We start from the raw sequence: 23,732 nt of genomic DNA, 5'->3' as shown, positions 1-23,732 counted from the left end.
TCGACGTTCTTTGGGATTTAAGGACCTCTGCCAATACTTCAGCCACTTCTAAGACAGCTACTTCAGCCTCCATATCAATTTCCTGCACATTCTCCATGGCTGCCACTTCTTCGGTGTTCATAACTTTTGTGCATGTCAATATGATGTTATTCAATAGTTCCTGTGTCTCCTTTGATAATTGTTCAAATGCCAGACTCACTACCAGATCTTGAAAGAATTCACAGTTCATGTGCACCTAAGAGTGCAACAACAACTGAATTCTCAAAATTCCAAGTGTTTTTTATTGGACAACCACTTGTAATTTATAGGGAATTTTGAATTCAGATCCGACTATTCCCCCCAAAGTCGGTTCATTAATGTCGGATTGGTGGCAGATTTTCAAGGATCTAAGCCATAAATTTCATCTTAAATGCTGATCTCCCACTCCATTTGGCCTCACTTATACTGTCTTTTCGTGAACAGTGACTTTAACGGTCACTTTCTGGCCAACCTGTGTGATTTTGATCTGGGTAGCGTAGCTCCCTCCATGCTGCCGCAGACCGAGTGACACGTCCTTGGTTCGCACCATCTTCCAATCACGTAGCTCCCCAACTCGGGAGTGTAGTTTATAGTCCCGAACCTCCTTTCAGCTACCTGGAGTGCTAAGACTATGCTACCTTCATTTAGTCACATAGTCGGACCATCGATGTATGGCTTTAGGTGACTTCGATTCACCTTTCCGCGGAAGGGCTCTCCATTCAATTTGACCAGCTGTACCGCTCCTCCGTCGGTAATCTCCTTAATAAGATAAGGCCCTAACCAGTGCATCCTAAACTTCCCTGGAAATTTATCAAACTTACTACCATATAGCAAAACCAGGTCATTTACCTTAAATGAGTGCAACTTAATGTGTCAATCATGCCATTCCTTTTCACGCTGCTTCTAGACTTGTTGGTGAAATCTTGCTAAAAATATTTCTTCCTCTAATTCATCCAGTTGTGCGAGCCTCTCCTCTAGGGCTCCATGATCTGTCATACCTATGAGCGTTGGAATGCACATGCTAGGCACAATATACTACATATGCATTACCACTTCCACACCATAGACAAGCCTAAAGGGGGTTTGTCCAGTCAACTTCTTGCATGTCGTTTGATAAGCCCACAGTACTGCAAGTATGCGTAGGTCCCAATCACTTCGCTGAGCATTGAAAAACTTGGTTAGTGCTTTTTCGAGCACTTTGTTGAACACTTCCACCATCCCGTTAGCCTATGGGCGATAAGGCGTACTCTTTTGGTGGTATACCTAAAATTCCTCTATCAGCGTGCTAATCATCTCATTTAGGAAGTGTGTACCACGATCACTCATCAAGATCTTTGGATGGGCAAATCGCATTAGTACATACTCAAATAGGAACTTTGCAGTAGTTGCACCCATGCAATCCTTCACCAGTTGCGCTTCTGCCCAACGAGTCAAATACTCTGTCACAGTGATAATATACCTTGCTTTTGTCTTTCCTTGCAGCTGAATGGGTCCTACAAAATCCATCACCCACTTTTCAAAGGGTTGTAACATCATTTGTGGATTCAAAGGCATCTCATCCCTTCGCGATGGTCTGCTAGTCCTTTGAGACACATCACATGCCTTGCAATATGCTTTTGAGTCGCGATGAAGGGTTGGCCACCACAACCCTCTGCGTAGAATCTTTTGCGTAGTTTCTCTCCTTGCATAATGTCTTCCCGTGGTGCCTCCATGAGCATCCGTGAGGATGCTGCTTCTTTTGAACTCAAGTACATACCGTCGCAATATCTCATCAATCCCCATTTTGTACAAATGCCCAGCAATGATAGAGAAGTCTGCCGCGCACACCTCTAATTCCTTCTTTTGCTGGATAGTGTACCCTTCCGGTGCAGTTCCTATTGTTAGGAAGTGTATTATATCCTCAAAATGACCATCCATAATGTGTACTACAAATAGGTGTGCGTCAGGTAATCCTTCTTCCAAGTGAGTATGTTCCTGCCATGTTTCGATGTGCGACAGATGGTTTGGTCCCATGTTCAATCGTCTATGCTTCACAACCACTTCAAAATCATACTCCTGGAACAATAAGAGTCACCTGTAGATTCCCCCCCCCCAACACAGGCTTATTATTTGGATAATCTTTGGCTTGCGAACACGATAGGATGGCCCAAGCCTTCTCTGCCAGCCTGTGTCAGTACTACTCCAAAAGCTATACATGATGCATCGACATGCACATGAAACTCTTTCTTACAGTCTGAGAAGACTAGAATCAGCGCGGTAACCATATTTTCCTTCAATATATCCAAGCTCTTCTTGCAGTCATCATTCTAGTATAATGTGACATCCTTCTTCAACAATTTCTCCATAGGTGCAGTGGTTTGGGCATGGCCCTTGATAAACTTTCTGTAATATCTTGTATGTCCCAAGGTAGCATGCAGCTGTTTCACACTTCTCGGCACTTCCAAGTTAAGTATCACTGTGATCTTCATAGGGTATAACATAAATCCCTATCTGCAAACCACATGCCCCAACAAGTTTCCAAAAGAAACACAAAACAAACACTTCTTGAGATTGAGTGTGATCTGGTACCTTTGACAGGTATCCAGCATCAGGCACAAGCTTGCTACATGGCGCTTCACCAACCCAAATACAGTCCAGTCATCAAAATATACCTATAGGCACTTATGAATAAATTCCTTGAATGCCACAAAAAACACGAATGAGAAGATCATAGGCACATTCTTCAATCCAAACGGCACTACAGTGTACTGAAAACAACCCCACTCAGTCGTGAAGGTTGTCTTGCTCCTACCCTCTGGCATGATTTTGATTTGGTGGTACCTAGAGAACCCATCAATAAAGGAATATGCTTCCTGGCCACCTACATTGTCCAACACTTCATCAGTGAATGGATTTAGGAAAGGATCATGCACACAAGAATTATTCATTTTTCTGAGATCCACGCGTATCCTTATCTCATCCTTCTACTTCTTCTCCTGCACCACCATTGGGCTTACCCAGTCAGATTATTCCACAGGCTCATTGATACTTGCCACGAGCATCTTATTTATTTCTAATAAGATCTTCTCCTTATATTTCAGATTGAGACTGTAAGGTCATTTCTTAACTGGCTTCGCGTTGGGTTTCAACGTGATCTTCATCATTCCTAGGTCCCCAATTATCCCTTTCAGATCCGTAAACTTGGTAGGGAATAAGTTCTGATATTTGTGGAGCAATTCAGAAACCTTATCCACCATCGTGTCGTCCCAGTAGTCTCTAATCTTCATGAATTTCGGTTATGCCTCCATACCAATGTTCACTTGTTTCATTTTCAACGACGCAGTTATATCAGGTTTCTCAATCTGCAGTCCCTGAACCTTGTGGTGACCTTCTATTTTCAAAATGTTAATCTTCCATAGATCCTTTTCCTCTTCTTCAGCAATTACATTATAACATTACATCGCGCGACTTAGTTGAGTATCCCATTCAGGCTGAATCAGGTCTAAAGGATCCCGTGGTATCCTAAAGATCATTGATTTCACCTCTTGCAGCGCTTCATCAATACTGTCAAACCTATCCTCAAAACTAAATGTCATCATGAATCCCTCGTGCAAGATATCCCATTCACCTATCCCATGGCGGAGCTCTGTTTCTACATACCAATTCATGGGGATAACATCCAAGGTATGACAGAACAAGTGCACCCACTTAGGTTGGGGATTTTCTCCATAAGCTTGGGTCTATTTGGCCAGATGCGTGAATAGATCATCCTACCCATCATAGTTGTCTATCAGTCGCATCTTAGGTTTCCCAAATCGTGTTCTCATCATCCTCCTACATTCGCACCAATCATCAAAGCTTCCTTTATGCATACCCCACCATCTTGTGGGCTTAGCGTGCAGTGCCCAGTCTAACACCTGGAAGCATTGATTTTCTTGGTTCCTCCCTTTCAAATGCATGCAAAAAGATATCTACCTCATTCAGACCATCATAAGTAGGTAGATTCCTTACCTCTGAGGACACACAGTGCAACGATCGGGTCATCATGTTGCAATTCAACATAGTTACTTCATGTAACCGAATCTGCCAGTGTTCTATTTCTTCGTCGAACTCTGAAGTGTAGGAACTCTCACGATCTCATGTAATCTGTCCATCCGCGGTGGGATTCACCCAATCTTGGTCTCGTGCTGTTATCTTATAGATCCAATCTAGATCGTCATCACTTTCATAATCATGGACTGGTTCCATATAGCGTGATCCTTCAGCAGGATTGAGGGCTACTATTACGCGCAATGATTTCTTCTCAGAGATCATCTTTCGCTTCTTCAGATTGATTACCCCATTCATATTAGTAGCCCAGTCAATTCCTAGGAGTGGAGGATAGGGATTGTTGTCATCCAATATCTATATTACTTCAAAATTAGCTAGCACGCTCGCTCCCTCAATATCCATGGTCACCCCCTGCAGCTGCCCCATGGGGATGATATTTTGTTGATTCGCCATCCTTAGTTGAATCAGAGACCATTGCAGTGCAGGTCTCCCCATTCGTTCCCAAGTCTGCTTTGGTAGGACGTTTGTGTCTAACCCCAGGTCTAAAATAACTTGATCCATTTCATACTCTCCTATCTGCACAGTCAGTCTCATCTCTTGTCCCGTCCTTATTTTATTCTTGCCAATATTTTGTACTACGTGCGGCTCACCTGGCATGGTCTCGTCATATCTATTGATGAGATCCTTTCACAACTTTAATATTGCATAGTAACTTCATATAGGTCTACAGGAAAGTTGTGAGCATAGAGGGGTCCATCTCTTGCTCAGGCTTATCCTTCCTTCCTAAGGTGGAGGCCTTAGTGAAGCTCTTCTTAGCTTCCATGAAGGTTTCACTTGTGCGATCCAAATCAAACTCAGCCTCCTTCGCCGGAGCCTTGTGAACTCATGTACTATCTTCTGGCTGTTTCCCCTTGTCATATCCTATCGTGATTCCACTCCTGAGCACTATATTTACGTTTGGATCTTCCTCACGTGGCGCAGACCTCATCATCTACAGGTTCTGAGTCGGTGGGGGTGTTAGTGCCCCTTTTTCACGTACCCTAGCTATCAGCGTAGGACAATCTTCAGTTTCATGATCAAACAACATGTAATACTTGCACGACAGATGTGTTGGATTAGTGCAATCACAGTCATAGTGTCCTAGTCCTCCGCAATTATAGAAAATTAACTGTCCTCGACCTCTACCAGGTCCTCCTCCGCCTCGGCCTCATCCATGCCCCTGAAATCCCGTCCATGCCATTCCTGTGCTCTAGTCAAGGGATCTCATTTCAGCTAAACCCTATAGGTAGGAGTTCTATCCATCATCAATTCACAGCTCCTGCAAGTACACTCATCATGCCCTACCGGCCTATAAAAGTTGTAGAATAGCTGTTGCGGTGTCTATACAAAATTTTGTAGCAAGTGATAGTTATCTGTGTCATGTTTTCTAGCTACCTGATAGATAACGCACCATAATGCAGGCCCTGCACTAGGTCCTTCTTGAGCTTCTGGCCTTAAACACATCAGTGATCCTCCTGAAATACAGTTTGCAAAGACCGGGCAATGGCCTTTGTCATGACCTTGACTCTTGAATTTCAAGTACCATACCTCCTCGCTCACCTTTGGTTGAGTCGTCCTGTCCTGCTTCAGACTCTGCATCTCAAGGCACAGATTCTTCAGCTACACATGGATTTATTGAACACCTAGATTTGGATCTTGCATCGGAGTTTCATTTCATCTCATGGCAATCTCCAAGGCCTCCACCTAAGTGGTTATCTTCTACTGCGAAAACGCACTCCTTAAGTGTGGTAGTAGTGAATCTACAAACCACTCGCGATGTTGTACATCTGTCAAATTCATGTTGGCTTTGTGGATTGTACACTTCAACCTCTGATCTAATTCCCAAGGTGTCTTGCCTGGTTTCATTGTGATTTCTTTGAATCCCACAATCGACTGCGCCTCAGATTTAGGCCTACTAAATTCTCTATTTAGTGTTGCCTAGATGTTTGCCACTCCAGCATTCGGGTTATCATTAGAGTACTTAATATACTAGGTTAGCACGCAATCTTACAGAGCACTAACCAGTGTTGCCTTCTTTATATGATCATCTGTAACACCTTGAGCTTCCCATACAACCCTCACAATGAACCAGAATTGGTCCAGGTCCTCATTTCCCAAGCCTTTGAACAAAGGAAACTTCACTATATTTTCCATACTGAACTATGGTGGAGGTGGAGGTGGTATGGGTGAAGTTGGAGGTGAGGGTGGTGAAGTCGGAGGTGGTGTGGGTGGAGGTGGTATTTGTGGGAATCCTTGTCTTATTAACTAAATAGCACTTCACGGAGAAACCTTCACTATCCCTTCTTCGTCACCTTACGGAGGTGAAATCAAGGGAATATACTCCGAACCCTTTTTTCCTTCATTCCTGTAATTTTTTTCGCTTCGTGTGGTACTGAACATCAAGGTAGTTGCATAACATATTTTTCACACTATAGCATTTTAATCTAGGCATTCAAATATTTTACGTACTTACCTCGTGCTCCTTTAAAAGAGTACCACTCTGCCTCGCTATAGCTGACTGAGGTGTCGACTGTGAATTCAGTCACAAATCCTCCTATGACACGATCGAGCCAATGATCGACAGTGCGGGTGATATTATCCTCTGATGCTTCCAACCTTCACACTAGCTCTGGAGTCCACACAATAGGACCATCAAGTTTCCACCTTCCTTGGCTATCTTCTAACTTCACGATCCATTCGTATAGCTCAATAGGGAAGGAGAAGAAAAAGATCTTGTGGATCTCTGTATACAGGTATCTTTCAAACCACTGTTACTTTGTCAGTCGTGGGTTTATGTTCTCCTGCGCTGCAAATTCATTGATCTTCATATCCAACCAGTCTCTGATCTCCTTCTTAGTTGGATTCCAGTGATACGACATCACACATCTCTTATGCATATTTCAGTCCTAGCAACAGAATCATTTGTTGGCTTGAGGGGACTTGACCCAGGTTCAATATTAATTAGCCAAACAAATCCCTACACCACTGGCCCTTTTGGCATCAGCTCGTGGAGCGTGGGGTGAAGTCTCACCCCAAGTAGTATGGGAGGGATGTTGGAACCAAGTTTTCACACCTTGAGATGGTTGTGATGTCATTTGATTCCTTCTATTCCTACCTTTGTGCAGGTCACTTTGCTCTAGGGCTTGCAAGATGAGCCCTCTATTTTGTCCTTCCATACCACCGCGAGAGGGTACAATCGACCTTCACGCAGCCCTAACCTGTTGCTTAGGTACTTTCGCGTTGCTATGGCAGCATGTCGTGTAGATTCCCAATTAGTCTAAGTGATTTTCTTATCTCATTAAATACTTAAAGTTAACACCGCGTAAGCAGATATTCGTAATTGCATTCAATTATTCAATGTAATTGCATTCATTCGCACATCATATAAGCATAATAAAGGAAATTCATACATAAAATAGCCAAATGTATCAACAAAAAAAAGATGCAGAAATTGCAGAATATCTCCTTTTATTAGTATCTTTCAAGTGTTACAACCTCTATCCTCCCTGTGCACATAGTTGTAGGGGTCCGCGTACTCAACTGTGGACTTCTACTGTAGGCCTCTATGCACTCAGTTGCAAAGCCTATACCTATGCTACGACCCAAGACTTAGACTTCTTTTTCAGAGCTATCACTCTATTACATGATCTTCCATTCTATTGATGCCTAAACTACTTAGAGCTTAGCTCTTTTTATACAATCCCATGGTCTGCGGACCATGGGTAGATCTCTTACAGCCGACTTTACTTTACAAAACTAAGGGCGGACTACCCTTTTTGACACATACACCTTCATGCTCCATGACCACAAAATGCGGAGTCTTTAGAATTATATTACAAAAATTGACTTAAGAATGGGCTTTTAGCCCCAAAACTACCCTTGGCGGATCTTGCTCCCAACATCACTATATGATGATTTTTTCTTAACGCATTTAACTAAATCACCTTTGAATAATTAATTAAATATACATTTATTTAGTATTCCTTATTCTTATTTTTGGAATAATTGTTAAACCATTATTTAATAATTATTTTGAACTCACACTTTTTTAAATCCATGAAAACTTATTAATAAATCATTTTATTTGTTAATTACTTCAACCTTTTTTCTAAATAACTATATTTGACCATTTTAAATATCTCTTCCCTCTCTAAAAGATTAAATAAACTATTCCTAATGATTAGATCTTGATTTGGTCAATAATATTTTATTATTTTCCAATTTCTAATTTAGCCCAATGCTTTGTTATAAGTAAGAGGCTTTTCCATTCATTTTTCACCATGATCACTATCATCATCGCCATTATCATCTCTTTTCATTTGAGCTCCCACTTGAGTTCTATCTTGTTTTGGGTTTTTTGCATAGTGAGAGAGAGAAACAGATCACTGAAGCACAAGGACATCAAAGGACCCATCCCACGGAGGGGGATTTACAAACCCATGTTGCAAATCTTATTCACTAGGTGTTATTAGTAAAAATATTATTCAGTTAAAGTCTTCTTCTATTGGGTTATTGCATAAGTTATTTCTTGTTGTTGTATGTTTTATATTGCATATGATCTTTTTGTTTTAGGATTTTCTTCAATTGTCATTGCATATTTGAAGCGCAAACAACCACATCTTGTTGTTAGGGTCACTTGTCAGTGGTGACTTAATGAAGTATATTTGGCACACTTGTTAAGATTTTTCATACTGACAAATGGCGACTCCACTAGTGTGGTAATTCAGATCCTTGGTGATTGTTGTTTCATTGGTTTCCAATATTTTCTCCAGCATTTTTTAGTCTCTCAATTTTTATCTTTAGATCTCCTTTCTGGAGGTCACAGGTTCCAACCAAGTAGGAGATGCCACAATCTAGGTGATATCTACCAAACAAGAGTCCCGAGATAAAAACAAACTTTTTTGCCCCTTTTCTATGCTTTGTAACACACTTTTTTGTTGAAATTTCTCTATAGATCAGTTAGCTTTGATACCATGTAGAAATTCTGCAAATTCTCTACAATCTACCTCTAAGATCATGTAGAAAATTTGACTATAGATTAACCTGATAATGCAATATAACCAAAGCAAAATACTATAATCTATTTCTACTATCAATTTGTGGAAGCTTAAAGATTGAGCAAGATAGAGCTGAACACATATAACTAGAAGAAGAAGGATCAATACACATGAAACACAGAAAATACTCAGGGGAAAGCCTCAGCTAAAACTCCACTATCTGTATTATCATACAAGGTGGAAATACATCAAAATTATACAAAGCCTTAGCTCTCACAGCTTGTCGGCTCTCAGTACAATCCTCATGGATTCTCATAGGCAATCAAAGCTTCTCACAAGCCTTCTCCTCTGCCCTCCAAGATCCTATTTCCTTGTGTAGTTTCTCTTGGGTGATCCTCCTGTTACCAAGTGGAAAAATCTCAACCAAGTGGAACACTGATCTCTCACATTGAACTCACACCCTCTCAGAACTGCGCAATCCTCAAGGAACCTTTTTTTGACTGCATGCATGAGTTTCCTTTATAGGAAAACACATGCAACTAATAGTATATTGTCCTTGATATTTAGCTCAACTGGGTCTTTCTCAGAATAGACATGCATGAGTTTCTGAAGAGGGAATCTTCAGTTATCTGGAGTACACTGGTTGAGTTCATGCATGCATCAATTGACTGATAACTCACAATTAGTTCCTCAAACATTTTGGAACTAATTTAACTGGACTTAACTCAGTAAACTCAACTAACTAATTACAACTCAAATATAACTCAATCTTATCTCCTTAATTAAGGGATAATCTCCTTAATTTAAGGGATAACTCTTGCATGACTGCAGATGTTAGGTCCCTATAATACTATGATTACCCCATTACTATTGTAGTTGTATCCCTTATTAATATTGTTGAGCCCCTATTGTCCCCATATTTTTATGACTGTGCCTTGTAGAATCCCTCTATTTTTATTTTTGTGGCTTTATATTATTATTGTTAGGTCAGCTGGGCTATATTGTGACTCCATAGACTCCTATATATAGAAAGGAGGTTTTGTCATTTGAATCATACGATAACTGTTCATTTGTGTAATGTAAAGGAGGTTTCCCCCTCAAAGAGGCTGAATTCTAAGGTGTTGATCTCTCTTTTATATCTTTTTGTGAGATGGTTTCATAACATTTGGTATCAAAGCTTTGGATTCTAGGGTTTCACTGCTCCAAATAGGTCATCGTTGCATTTTCGCTATAACTTTTTTTTGCGACGTTTCAGAAGTGAAAAAAAAAAACCCATTTGAGATGAAATGGCACTGAACCTTGAGTCCGAATTTCAGAGCTTTTCACACTATATTTGTGGAAATATGATCTGAGGAAGTTGGTCTTTTTGCAAACTCCTGAATTACATTCCAAACAGGTGACCTACGGAAAATCGTCATAACTTTCTCTCTGAGCATTGGATTGGAATTTTGTAAGAAGGTACAGAAAGAGGACGGATTGTAGCTTCTTGTATATATTTTTTAGTGCCACAGGTTGAAATAGTGACACGTGGCACTTCATACAAGTTCTCTCTTCTAGAAAGGTCTATAATTAGGTCATCTTGGGAGATTGTGCATAACTCTTTCTTGGAGAATCCAATTTGGATTGGACTGGTGACATTGGAAAGAGGACGCAGAGGGCTACTATAGTTCACAATTTCAGAACTGGATAATCTGAAATTACAGAGATACATCAGATTAAATATCAAGCTCCTACAAAGTGAAAAAAGGTGTGTAGTTTTTTTTTTAATTTTTGCTTAAGCTTGGTTTGAAAAATTAGTTTGAAGGAATTCAAAGGGCATAGTAAAGCATTATTATCGGTAATTGATGCCCCAAGGAAAGAAAATGCAAACACCTAGTAAGAAACCTGAAATCTCTAGCATGACTCATGAAGAAGAGGAAGAAATGCAACATGATATATCAAAATTACGAGACCAAGTGCAACAAGTGTCACTTGCACAAAAAGTAACAGAATCTAAGATGAAAGATTTAGAAGCTAAGATGGATGGTTTAAAGAAAGGTGTAGAAGCTAAGATGGATTGTTTAAAGAAAGGTGTAGAAGCTAAGATGGATGGCATGGACTCTAAGATGAATGGCATGGATGCTAAAATGGATGGCATGGATGATATGATGGAAGAATTGAAGATAAATATGAATAAGTTGCTACAAGAAATGGTCACTAATGGTGAAAGGGTAGTAAAGGAAACTCATGATGAGAACAAAAAAAAATGTTAATCATGATTCCATAGACTCTAATGTTAGATCGAAGACCCACCATATTCCAAAAATCGATATGAGGAAGTTTGATGGCAAGGATCCCACAACATGGATATTACAGATGGAGCAATTTTTCAATCTCAATAATGTGCAAAACACACAAAAGGTACGTATTGCAACTTTATATTTGGAACCAAATCAGTTTATATGGTATCAATGGCTTTTCTCTTGTAAAAAAATTATCACTTGGGAAATTTTTACAGAAGAATTGACAACACATTATGAGGATACAAAAAGCAACACTTTTTTTAGCCAATTGATAAGTCTCAAACAAAAGGGTTCAATAATGGAGCATATTGAGGAGTTCCAAAAATTGAACATAAGGGTAAAAAATATTCCAGAGGATCATAGGATTGATGTGTTCATATGGACTTTAAAGGATAATATCAAACATGATGTTCGCCTTTGGGAACCTGATTCATTAGAGAAGGCATTCAGGTTATCAAGAAAAGTGAAAAGCAAAATTATGGCAACCAGGAAGCATACAAGTCACAAATATAAATATGGAAGTTTTGTTACCCCTAGCCTTCCACAACCTATAATGTTGACACCAAAACAATTGAAGGAAAAAAGAGAAAAAGGGCTTTGTTATAGTTGTGATAGAAAATACACTAAAGGTCATAAGTGTGCTAAGAAGAAATTATTCTACATAGATTGTGAAGAGGAAGAAGAAAAGGAGCAAGAAAGGTCAAAGGAAGAGGATATAATCCAGGAACAAAGCCTATATAAAGAAGAAATGAATCTGACCATATCTTGTAATGCATTGGATGGATTTACCACTCCTCAAACCATCAAGATAGAAGGACAAATCAAGAAGAAAAAGGTAATAGTGTTGATTGATTCAGGAAGTACCCAAAATTTTATTCATTGTAAGGTAGCAAAAGAATTGAATTGCTTCCTATATCCAGCGCCAGAGTGTCAAGTGATGATTGCAAATGGAGGAACGATAAATTTCTCTAGAAAGTGCCATAATATCAAGCTATCCATGGGAGAATGTATTGACTATCCCAATGCTTTCCATTCCAATGGGAGGTGTTGATGTTGTACTAGGAGTCCAATGTCTACAATCCTTGGGTACAATAGCTTTTAATTTTCAAGAACTTTTCATGAAATTTTCTACCAAAGGAAAGGAAGTTGAATTAATGGGTGTTGCAGGGAAATTGGGAAAGATAATCAGCTCTAACGGTATGACAAAGCTTCTAAAAAATGAACAAAGAGGTATAATTGCTCAATTATGTTCACTAGATGTTTCCACATCGGAATCATCTATTTCTCCAGATCTCCAAAAAGTCTTAGACAATCATTCCAAGGTATTTGAGACTCCCAAAGGTCTCCCACCTATTCGTGATCATGATCATGCTATTCATCTGATTCCAGGAAGTGTTCCTCCAAACATCAGGCCATACAAATATCCCTATGCCCAAAAGAGTGAAATTGAACGTATGGTTGCAGAAATGCTAGAGGTTGGTATAATTCAACCTAGTCAAGTTCTTTCTCTGCTCCAGTAGTATTGGTGCACAAGAAGGATGGATCATGGCACATGTGTCCGGATTATAGGGAGCTCAACAAGCTCACTATTAAAGATAAGTTTCCCATTATTCTCATTGATGAATTACTAGATGAATTGCATGGATCAATTTACTTCACCAAGTTGGATCTTCGTTCAGGATATCATCAAATCAGAATGAAGACTGAAGACATTCTGAAAACAACATTTATAACTCATGAGGGTCACTATTAATTTCTAGTCATACCTGTTGGCCTTACCAATGCACCTTCCACATTTCATGGTCTGATGAATTCCATTTTCAAACCCTTCCTTAGAAAATTTGTGTTAGTCTTTTTTGATGATATACTAATCTACAACAAGTCTTGGAAGTATCATGTTGAACATGTTGTCAGGGTGCTACAACTATTGGAGGAGAAACAATTATATGCAATAAGAGCCAAATGTTTCTTTGGAGTACAAGAGGTGGAATATTTGGGTCATATTGTATCTCATGAAGGAGTTAAGGTAGATCCTAGCAAAATTAAAGCCATTAAGGAATGGAAATCCCCACATCCATAAAGCATCTGCGAGGATTTCCCGGGTTGACAGGGTATTATCGCAAGTTTGTGAAGAATTGTGGGAGAATAGCAGCACCTCTAACAACATTATTGAAGAAAGATGCATTTTCATGGACTCCAGGAGCAACAAAGGCCTTCGAACATCTTAAAGAGGCAATGTGCCAAGCACCGGTCTTAGCTACACCAGACTTTACAAAAACCTTTATTGTGGAATGTGATGCTTCAAGAAATGGAATTGGTGTTGTTTTAATGCAAGATGAAAGACCCATTGCTTTTGAAAGTCGTCCAATCAAGGGAAAGTTTTTACAGAAAGTTATTCATCAGAAGGAAATGTTGGCAATACTACATGCACTTAAGAAATGGTGACCCTACCTAATGGGAAGACACTTCAGGGTAAAAACGGATCATGATAGCCTTAAATACTTTTTAGAACAAAGATTATCCTCTAAAGAGCAACAAAAGTGTGTCACAAAGATGTTGGGTTATGACTTTGAAATCATCTACAAAAAAGGGAAGCAAAATGTGGTGGTAGAGGCACTCTCAAGAAAGGATGAAGATGTGGAAGAATTGTTGTGCGCCATTTCTATTATCCAACCAGATTGGATAAGCCGAGCAAGGGAGGAATGGAAGAATGATGAAGAAGTATGGGCACTTATTCGAAAGTTACAACAAGATTCCAGTACATTTGATACATTTAGCTGGCAAAATGATTCGTTATGGTACAAATATCGCTTATACCTCTGTAAGAATTCGTAACTCAAACAAAAAATTCTTATGGAATTGCACACTTCTCCCTTAGGAGGGCACTCAGGATTTTTAAAAACTTACCACAGGGTTAAGAAGGAATTTTTTTGGGATGGCCTTAAATCAGATATTCAAAAGTTTGTGGCGGAATGTTTGGTTTTCCAACAAAATAAAGTTGAAACAATTAAGACCCCAGGTCTATTACAACCTTTATCCATTCCAAGCCAACATTGGGAGAAGGTTTCAATGCATTTTATCATAGGTTTACCCAAGTCTGAGGGAAAGAGTGTCATCATGGTGATAGTTGATAGACTTACCAAGTATGCACACTTTTGTGCATTATCACATCCATTTAAAGCCATTATAGTTTCTACTGCGTTTATGGAAACAATTAAAAAGCTACATGGAAACCCAAAGATTATTGTAAGTGACAGAGATCCAATTTTCACTAGAAATTTTTGGACAGAATTATTTTCTTGTCTTGGTACTCAGTTAGCTCATAGCTCATCTTATCATCCTCAATCTGATGGGCAAACTGAGATAGTAAAAAAATGTTTGGAAGGATATCTTCGTTGCTTTGTATCTGATAAACACACACAATGGGTAAAATGGTTGCCTCTGGTTGAATGGTGGTATAACACTTCCTTCCATACAGCAACAAAAATGACCCCATTTATGGCAATTTATGGATATCATCCACCATCCATCACATCATATTTAAGAGAAAATTCTAAGGTTCAAGCAGTGGAACATCACATCGAATATCAACAACAAGTCCTCCAACTCTTAAAGGATAACCTCGTGTTGGCACAGAATAGAATAAAACAATAGGCAGATCAACATCGCAGTGAAAGAAGTTTTGATGTAGGTGATTGGGTATTCCTACAGCTGCAACCATATAAACAAATGTCCCTCAAGCAAGCTAAGAAGGATAATAAATTATCACCAAAGTATTATGGTCCATACAAGGTGCTGCAAAAGATTGGTACTATGGCATACAAATTGGAGCTTCCTGCAGCGTCTCGAGTGCACCTAGTTTTCCATGTTTCATGTTTAAAGAAGGTTATAGGCGACAAGCTCCCAGTTCAAACAATATTGCCAGAACTTGACGAGGAAGGAAAAATTATATTGGAACCGGAAGCAGTCACAGAAACAAGAACTCGACAGCTACGAAATCGATCAATTTCGGAGTATCTCATCAAGTGGAAGAACTTATCCGCTGAAGATTCCACATGGGAGGATGAGAATTTTATACAGAAGCATCCAGAACTACTCAAGCATTGAGAACAACACTTTTTTGAAGGAGAGGGGAATGTTAGGTCCCTATAATACTAGGATTACCCCATTACTATTGTAGTTGTATCCCTTATTAATATTGTTGAGCCCCTATTGTCCCCATATTTTTATTACTATGCCCCATAGAATCCCCCTATTGTTATTTTTGTGGCTTTATATTATTATTGTTAGGTCGGTTGGGTTATATTGTGACTCCATAGACTCCTATATACAGAAAGGAGGTTTTGTGATTTGAATCATCCGAGAATTGTTCATTTGTGTAATGTAAAGGAGGTTTCCCCCTTGAAGAGGCTGAATTCTAAGGCGTTGATCTCTCTTTTCTATCTTTTTGTGAGCTGGTTTCATAACAGCAGAAAGACTTCTAACTTGAATTTCTCCAATTAATTAATCCATAATGAATTAATTAATTAATTCCAAGCAACTGGTGAGACTAAATTCGATTTTAATTCAAGGACAAATTAAAATTGGAATATTCTGGATTCTACTTTTATCATTTCTTGTTGCTATTTTCAACACTCCCTCTCAACAATAAAGGAATTCAACTCGACCCTGATCATGAACCTTTGGAATGTTATGCATGCAACACTTCTCTCTAGTTTTGTTGCTCCAGCAACTCCAGAAACAAGAAAAAAACATCCAACCTGAATTAGTATGATGCATCTGTCATCAAAGTCTCTGACTACTATTGCCTCTGTCAACTGAAAACTTTGCACTTCTACTGACTCTACCTTTTTGTACTATTGTCAATCCTTCTCTGTGCTCTTCAGTATCTGACTGCTCTAGCTTCTGTCACTTTGATCTCTGACTACATCAATCCCACTGACTCCTCCCACTACTATGTACTTTGGGCTCCCGTAGCAAGGTACGATCCATGAGATAAAACCTCTCAATGGACTCTGCCCAATTTCAGCCTTCTTGGGACTATCACTTCACATCGCCCCACCTCACACCTGGAGGTATGGTTGCATGTGATCCCTCTGCCCACTTCTCCAATTGTGTCTCCTCCACAATTGTCTGAGACTTCTTCTGGGACTGAATGTTGAGAGATAATTTACTCTCCTTCTCGACCACCAAGTCTCTAACATTTGCCTTGCTCCTCAAGGCTTTGCATGCATCTTGAACCTCAAGAGAATACATGTTCTTAACTCGTGAACTGAATTGTTTCACCTGTCTTGTGGTGATGTGTCTAAGGAACGCCTTTCCTTTATTGAAGACAACATCGTAGCCTTTGTTCTCCAACATCGCGACTGATACCAAGTTCTTCTTTAGTCCAGGAACATACTTCACATCTGTCAAGGTGATAAGAGCTCCATGCTCCCTCTGAAAAGCAACCGTGCCCACTCCTGAAACACTATACCTTTTGTCATCACCAATCTCTATGCGCACCTTGAGGTCTTTCTCCTCCAAGGTACTAAATAAAATTTTATTGTCGGTCATGTGGAATGAGGCTCCACTTCCAAGATGCTAGACACAACCCATCATCGATGACACCATGCATGTAATGAGAGTAAAGTCCATTTCGAACTGAGAGGCTAATGCCTTACCTTCCGATCGTACCGAGGATCCCTTCTTGGACTTCTTTGATGGGAAATTAGTTGCATAATGTCCCATCTCCATTGAAGTATGATATGAATTTGATTTGCACCTACAACCCCGAAATTCAAACTTCAAATTATCTTCTCCGTATACTGTTCACAACTCCGATTGACTTAGGTCTGATAAACTAGGCTTCGATACCATGTAGAAATTTCTCTATAGATCAACTAGCTCTGATACCATATATAAATTTTGCAAATTTTCTACAAATCTACCTCTAAGATCATGTAGAAAATATGACTGTAGATTAACCTGATAATGCAATATAACCAAAGAAAAACACTATAATCTACTTCTACTATAAATTTGCGAAAGCTTAAAGATTGAGCAAGATCGAGCTGAACACATATAACCAGAAGAAGAAGAATCAATGCACCTGAAACATAGAAAATACTCAAGGGAAATCCTTATCTAAAATCCCACTATCTGTATTATCATACAAGGTGGAAATACATCAGAATTATACAAAGCCTTAGCTCTCACAACTAGCTAGCTCTCTGTACAATCCTCTTGGATGTTCACAGGCAATCAAATCTTCTCACAAGCCTTCTCCTCTACCCTCCAAGCTCCTATTTCCTTGTGAAGTTTCTCTTGGGTGATCCTCCTGTTACCAAGTGGAAAACTCTCAACCAAGTGGAACACTGATCTCCGACAGTGATCTCACACCCTGTCAGAACTACGCAATCCTCAAGGAACCTTTTTTTGACTGCGTGCATGAGTTTTATTTATAGGAAAACACATGAAACTGATAGTACACTTCCCTTGACACTTAGCTCAACTAGGTCTTTCTTAGAATAGACATGCATGAGTTTCTAATGAGGGAATCTTTAGTTATCTGGAGTACACTGGTTGAGTGCATGCATGCATCAACTGACTGATAACTCACAATTAGTTCCTCAAATAGTTTGGAACTCATTTAACTGGACTTAACTCAATAAAATTAGCTAACTAATTACAACTCAAATATAACTCAATCTTATCTCCCTAATTAAGGGATAATCTCCTTAATTTAAGGGATATCTCTTGCATGACTGCAGAAAGACTTCTAACTTGAATTTCTCCAACTAATTAATCCATAATGAATTAATTAATTATTTCCAAGCAGTTGGTGAGACTAAATTCGATTTTAATTCAAGGAAAAATTAAAATTGGAATATGTTGGATTCTATTTTTATCATTTCTTGTTGCTATTTTCAACAATTTGGCCATTTTTCTGCATTCTAATAAACTTTTCAGGTCAAAATCCTCATTCTCCAATTTATTTATTTATTTTTCAAGATTTCCCAATAGTGTTGTGTGTGTATTGGGAAGGGTTGTTATTCTTTCCATAGTCACACTAGGCCTAGATTCTCTTATTGATTTCTCATTGAGGAAGGAAAAATACCCCCTATGGTTTAGAGTACATCTCCATCATTTAGGAAGAGATTTGTTGAGTTGAGGAATCTAGGTTACAACACTTTCAGCCACTGATTTCTAGGGTTTTTTCATCATTTTACTCCCTTTAGAGATTAGTGGTTCCTTCCCCCTTAGGATCCCCTTGAGTGTCCTAGGTTTTTGGAGCTTCTTACCTATCCTTTGCAACATTTTTCACCTTTGATTTTTTCTTTTTGTTTGCAATCATTAGGGGACTTTTGAGGTCTAAAATGGGCCTCCTAAGAAAAATGTACAACCAAAATAAACTTTATAAGAACCAATAGGATTCAATATGAAGATGTCAACCATGGGGGATAATTCACCATTTTTGGAGTAAAATATTAAAAAGATTAAAAAATAATAAAATAATTAAACTACTTTTTCAACTTATCTCCCTAAGGTTTTACTCAAATTTTGAGCAGGAGTACTTGTTGGATGCAAAATTTAATTCCTCATCCAAAGAGTACCCATGTTCCATACTTTCGATGGACCCAACTACATGAAAAATGAGAAATACATGAAAGAATGTGATTGCAATCACGTTATTCATGTATTTCTCAGTTTTTATGTAGCAGGGTCTATTGAAAGTATGCAACATGGGTATTCCTTGGATAAGGAATCAAATTATGCATCCAACAAGTTTTTCTGCTTGAAATTTGGGTAAACCCATAGGGAGATAAGTTGAAAATACGAGTTGAAAAAATAGTTTTTTCATTTTTCCCTCTAAAATTTGATGATGTCATCTAATGTTATTTTATTATTTCCACTATTATTTTATAATTTCCTTAGGAGACCCACTTTAGACCTCAAAAATCCCCTAGTGATTTGCAACATATTAATGCCTTTAGATCCCAATCCCTTAGGCATTAGATCTTTTGGCCATTTATGTGTCTTTGAGTAGCTTGTTTGCCTCCTATTTGTTAGGTACTTGATACCATTCTTGGGTGGGGGTTTGCGTGCTTGGATTTTTTGTTCATTTTACTGTCCATTTTCAGGATTATTTACATTTTTTCAGCATTTTATTATCACCAACACATGTGTTGTAACTGCTACAACCACCCACAAAAAATTTTCCTATGCTTTGATTTTGGATCCTTCCCTTTTGTCCACTTGCAACTATTATTTATTGTTGTAAAGTATTCATGATTTGATAAAGAATTATTCTTTTCATATGTGGTTGTGTTTTCTTGTTTTCATACTTATCTAATCCTTTTGAGTTACAAGCTAACCTTCTGGCTTGACCTTGCAGTAGTCACAGGCTTGCCTCTAGAAACTACACAATCTTGGAAGGCAAGCCATCCTTGATGATGGAATCCACGCAATCCAGAATAGAATTTGAGCCTTGAGCTTGAGAATTGCACTGTCATGGATGGCATCCCAACATTAAGCTCAAAAAAAGTGCAATCCATTCCTTGAGCTCAAAAACTACAAAATCGACTAAATCGGGAAGTTGCCCAGCTATCCAGAATTATGCAATCATCCTTGGTAGTGTGCATGGAATTTTTCCCAAAAATAAAATAACAGAAAAAAGAAAAAAGTGAAAAATGAATCCCTAGAAAATAGGGATTCATTATTAGTTTCCTGAAGGTGGCAGAGTCCTTATTTTTAGAAATTTCTCCAAGTGTTGATTTTTCCTTGATTTTAGGCATGCGCATCATAAACCCCAATCTCCCCAAATATATTTAATAGACACCTCTAGAGCTCATTTGTACATTCAATCTTAGAGCTATAGCATTCCATGGAGATCAAGGAGCCTTCAGTGGAATTGTGTCGCTTTTCTGGGTGAGTTTTTCTTTTGTCATCTTCTGCCGCTTTTTTTGTCGCTTTTTGTTGTTTCACTTTTGCAAGTGTCTTTTTTCTTGTTTCTCTTCATGGTTTATTTCATTTTAACTTATATTAGCTTGTAAAAGTGTTGATTCAGTTTTTCATTCACCTTTCATAAGTGTTGCATCAGTTTTCTTTTTTTGCACACGAACGATCGTTGTTTCAACGACTCTCCTTGCATATTTGTTTTTCCTTCCATTTGTTGAGTTTTTTCACTTTATTCACATTAATGTATTGATACTTGGTCAAATCCATAATTTAACTTCCGTTATCACTTAGATTTATCGATTTCCTACATGCTCATCAAGAAAATTTGTACTTCACTTGGCCATGCATTTCTTTGCCCAGTTGGGCATTACACAAGTCCAAGGTTCAAGCTAAGATATTGGCCTTTAATATTGTGCAATGAGTAGTGTAGGCTCACCCAACTGCGTATTGTGCAGTCTTAGGGCTCAGTCCTACCACCTTGGCCACTAAGACTGCATAATGTCAAGTCTCTCCTTGTCAATTTCCTAGGATAAACTGCACATTGCGCAGTCTCAAGCCTTAGGTTGCATCACTAGCTGTTGAGACTACACAATGCACAGTTCCCTTAGCCATTATCCCTCCCTTGCTGATGAAAATTGCGCAATTTTTTTCATCAGTAAACTAGTTTTCTAGCTGGTCTTGCTTTGAAAGTGGGTTTGCAAAAGCTAATTTATTCTTGCCATGAATTCCTTTTCCCTCCCATAGAAATCACAGTTGTTGAGCACTTCTCTCCAATAGTCATTGTTACCATTGCACCTAAGAGAGTTTCCTCAAAATATACAATAGAAAGCAATATCGGGGAAGCAATTGATATTACGCTAATAAATGTTCTAGTATATTTAGACACTCAACTATATGTGGAAAAGGAATCATATCTTACATGGTAGAACATGAATGAAGCTTTTTCAGCAAAGAGCTTGCAAGTAGATCTAGAGGGCTATAGGTATACATTGAAGTCCAAAAATTAGGGCTACACAAGGTTTCATCTAGATATCTAGCCTTCCCATGTGTAGATATTATTAGCTATATTGTTTCACATATTAATTCAAAAACCATGAATTTGAGCAATGCCAATGGACAAAATATTGCTACCTTTCTGGCAGCAGATTATTGTTGTATGTACCATTTTCCCAAGCTAGAAACACTTAAGTATTCATACTTCTATGCCACTAATAGCTATGTGGGCATAAAATATGTTGTTAAAAGTTGGGTGAAAGAGCCATCAAAGTTTTGAAAGACACCCACCAATACTTATAAGACAATGTATCTCAGGAGGTCCTATCTGTTATTGATCATCTTAACTTGTAGAATCTATGGTCAGCAAAGCACAGAGACCTTTATTGAAGGGTGGCCAAATTTATTGAATCAAGTTGTGAATAAGGGGAAGCCATTCAACTGGTCATACTTATTGGCTTGACATTTAAGTATCCATGTAGGGAACACCCTAAATCCTCTCGAGGGTCGGAAAGCAATATTTTATATGTCTGCATATTTACTGGATGCAATCTGAGCACATAATACATTCCCTAAAATCAACTGGACTAGGACATCTCAATACCCTGTTGTACACATTCATTGCAAACTTCTCTCGGATTGTAGCCATCAAGAAGTAATGGAGAAGCTAACTGACCACTTCCTCATTCCACTATACAAGATGATCTTTGAGGAAGAACCACCTTGCATGTCACATGGGGAAATGGAAGTAGTATTAGAGATCACAGATTGGTTTGCCTCACTGGATGGAACCTTCCTTAGAGTGTTTGGTGGTCTGAAGTCACTGCATCTTTTACCAAGGTATGCCATCGAAAATCTTTTCATGCAATAAGTTTCATATCATCTCTCCATAGGGTTGTCAGTAGCTTTGCATAAGAAGAAGAAAGCACCTTGGCCAACTCTTCCTATGAAAATTGGATTGTACGAGATAAAGAAACTGAAGGTGAAAAATACTGAAGGAAAGACTATAAATAAGTTTTCATTCGGTACTTGATACTTTAATCTGTATGATACCCTTGGTATTTTAAAATACCACTGTGTGAGAATTCAACTTTAGTGGTTCAACAAGACATTTCACTGGTAGGAGGATGGTCCATGGAAGAGTTGCTATAATGCCTCCAAGTCCCACAAGCCGATCAATGTTGCAGGAACTTCATAGGTGACTCCACAGAAGGAAGCTACTCTAGAAGCAGTACCAACAGAAGGGAGCAACCCCATGCAGGATAAGGGAAAGAAAAAGTTTGCTTATAGTCTAAGGGGACAATGAAGCTGCAAGATGAAAGTGGATCCAACTATTATGAAAGAAACTTTAGCAGCTGAGGCAAGGAGGAAAGAGAGGATGCAGAGAGAAGAATGGAGGAAGAAGGAAGAGCAAGGATATTGGAGGAAGAAAAGCATAAGAAAGAACAAGAAGAGAAGTAGAATAAGGAAGAAGAAGAAAATTTGAGTAGAATAGTAGAAGAAACAGTAAGGAAACAAGTTGAAGAGTAAGAACAGTACCAACAACCAATATAGGAGGAGAGAAGACAGATGCAGGAAACATATCTTGATCAAGAGTTTGAACAATTGATAGAGATCATAGACATGGAGGAGGAACCAAAGCCAAAAAATCAATATGCCGACCTAATGTAAAACATACAACAGGTCACCGTTCAGTCTCCACGGCCTCTAGAAATAGAGTCAACTCTATGAAATGAATGGAAAGTTGTTCCTCTTGATGATGATCCAGTTATGGACACATACAATCTATTGTACAATGAAATTTTGAATAATATTGTACAAGTGCGTAAGAAATTTTTTCCTGATGACCTCATATCTCCAACTTTCATGAGAGAAAGGGTGATTGCAAATGACACTAGGAATAATCCCAATTCCATTGTCATAGCCAACTTGTCCTTCACAGGTGTAGCAAAGTCAAATAATGAGTTTTTTTTATAACTGAGGATAAGGAATTGGAAAAGAACTTGAAGGTTTCTAGGTAAGAGGATGAATATCTCTGTGCAGTAGCATAGAATGCAATTTCTGCATAGGTCCATCTGGAGGAAATGAAGATTGTGGTACTCAGTGAAGTATCAACACTTGGAGAGACCAAGCAAAATCTCTATGATGAGGTTGGTATTGTGCATAAGGAAGTTGTCCACGTGATGGCTTGCAGCGGCAGTGTAAAGAATTTTTCAAAACTCTCAGGAATGTACAAGATGTAATCTTTGTCATGTATGAATTGTCAATGCAATACAAAGGGGCACCGCTTCACTTGGGCAAGAAAATGAAGCAACAGACAGAGTTGGAGAAAGCATGAGTGTGGGTGTTGATCATAAACAACAAACAACTTGTCTCGTTCATTGGTAACATTCATATATAAGAATATAACATAAGAAGTCAGGGATAACATTCC

This window comes from Pinus tabuliformis, chromosome Q (genome assembly GCF_031772625.1).
Source record: "Pinus tabuliformis cultivar Carrire ecotype Pingquan chromosome Q, CPIR1, whole genome shotgun sequence".
In the NCBI taxonomy this organism is placed as follows: Eukaryota; Viridiplantae; Streptophyta; class Pinopsida; order Pinales; family Pinaceae; genus Pinus; species Pinus tabuliformis.
This window is presented reverse-complemented; position numbering follows the sequence as displayed.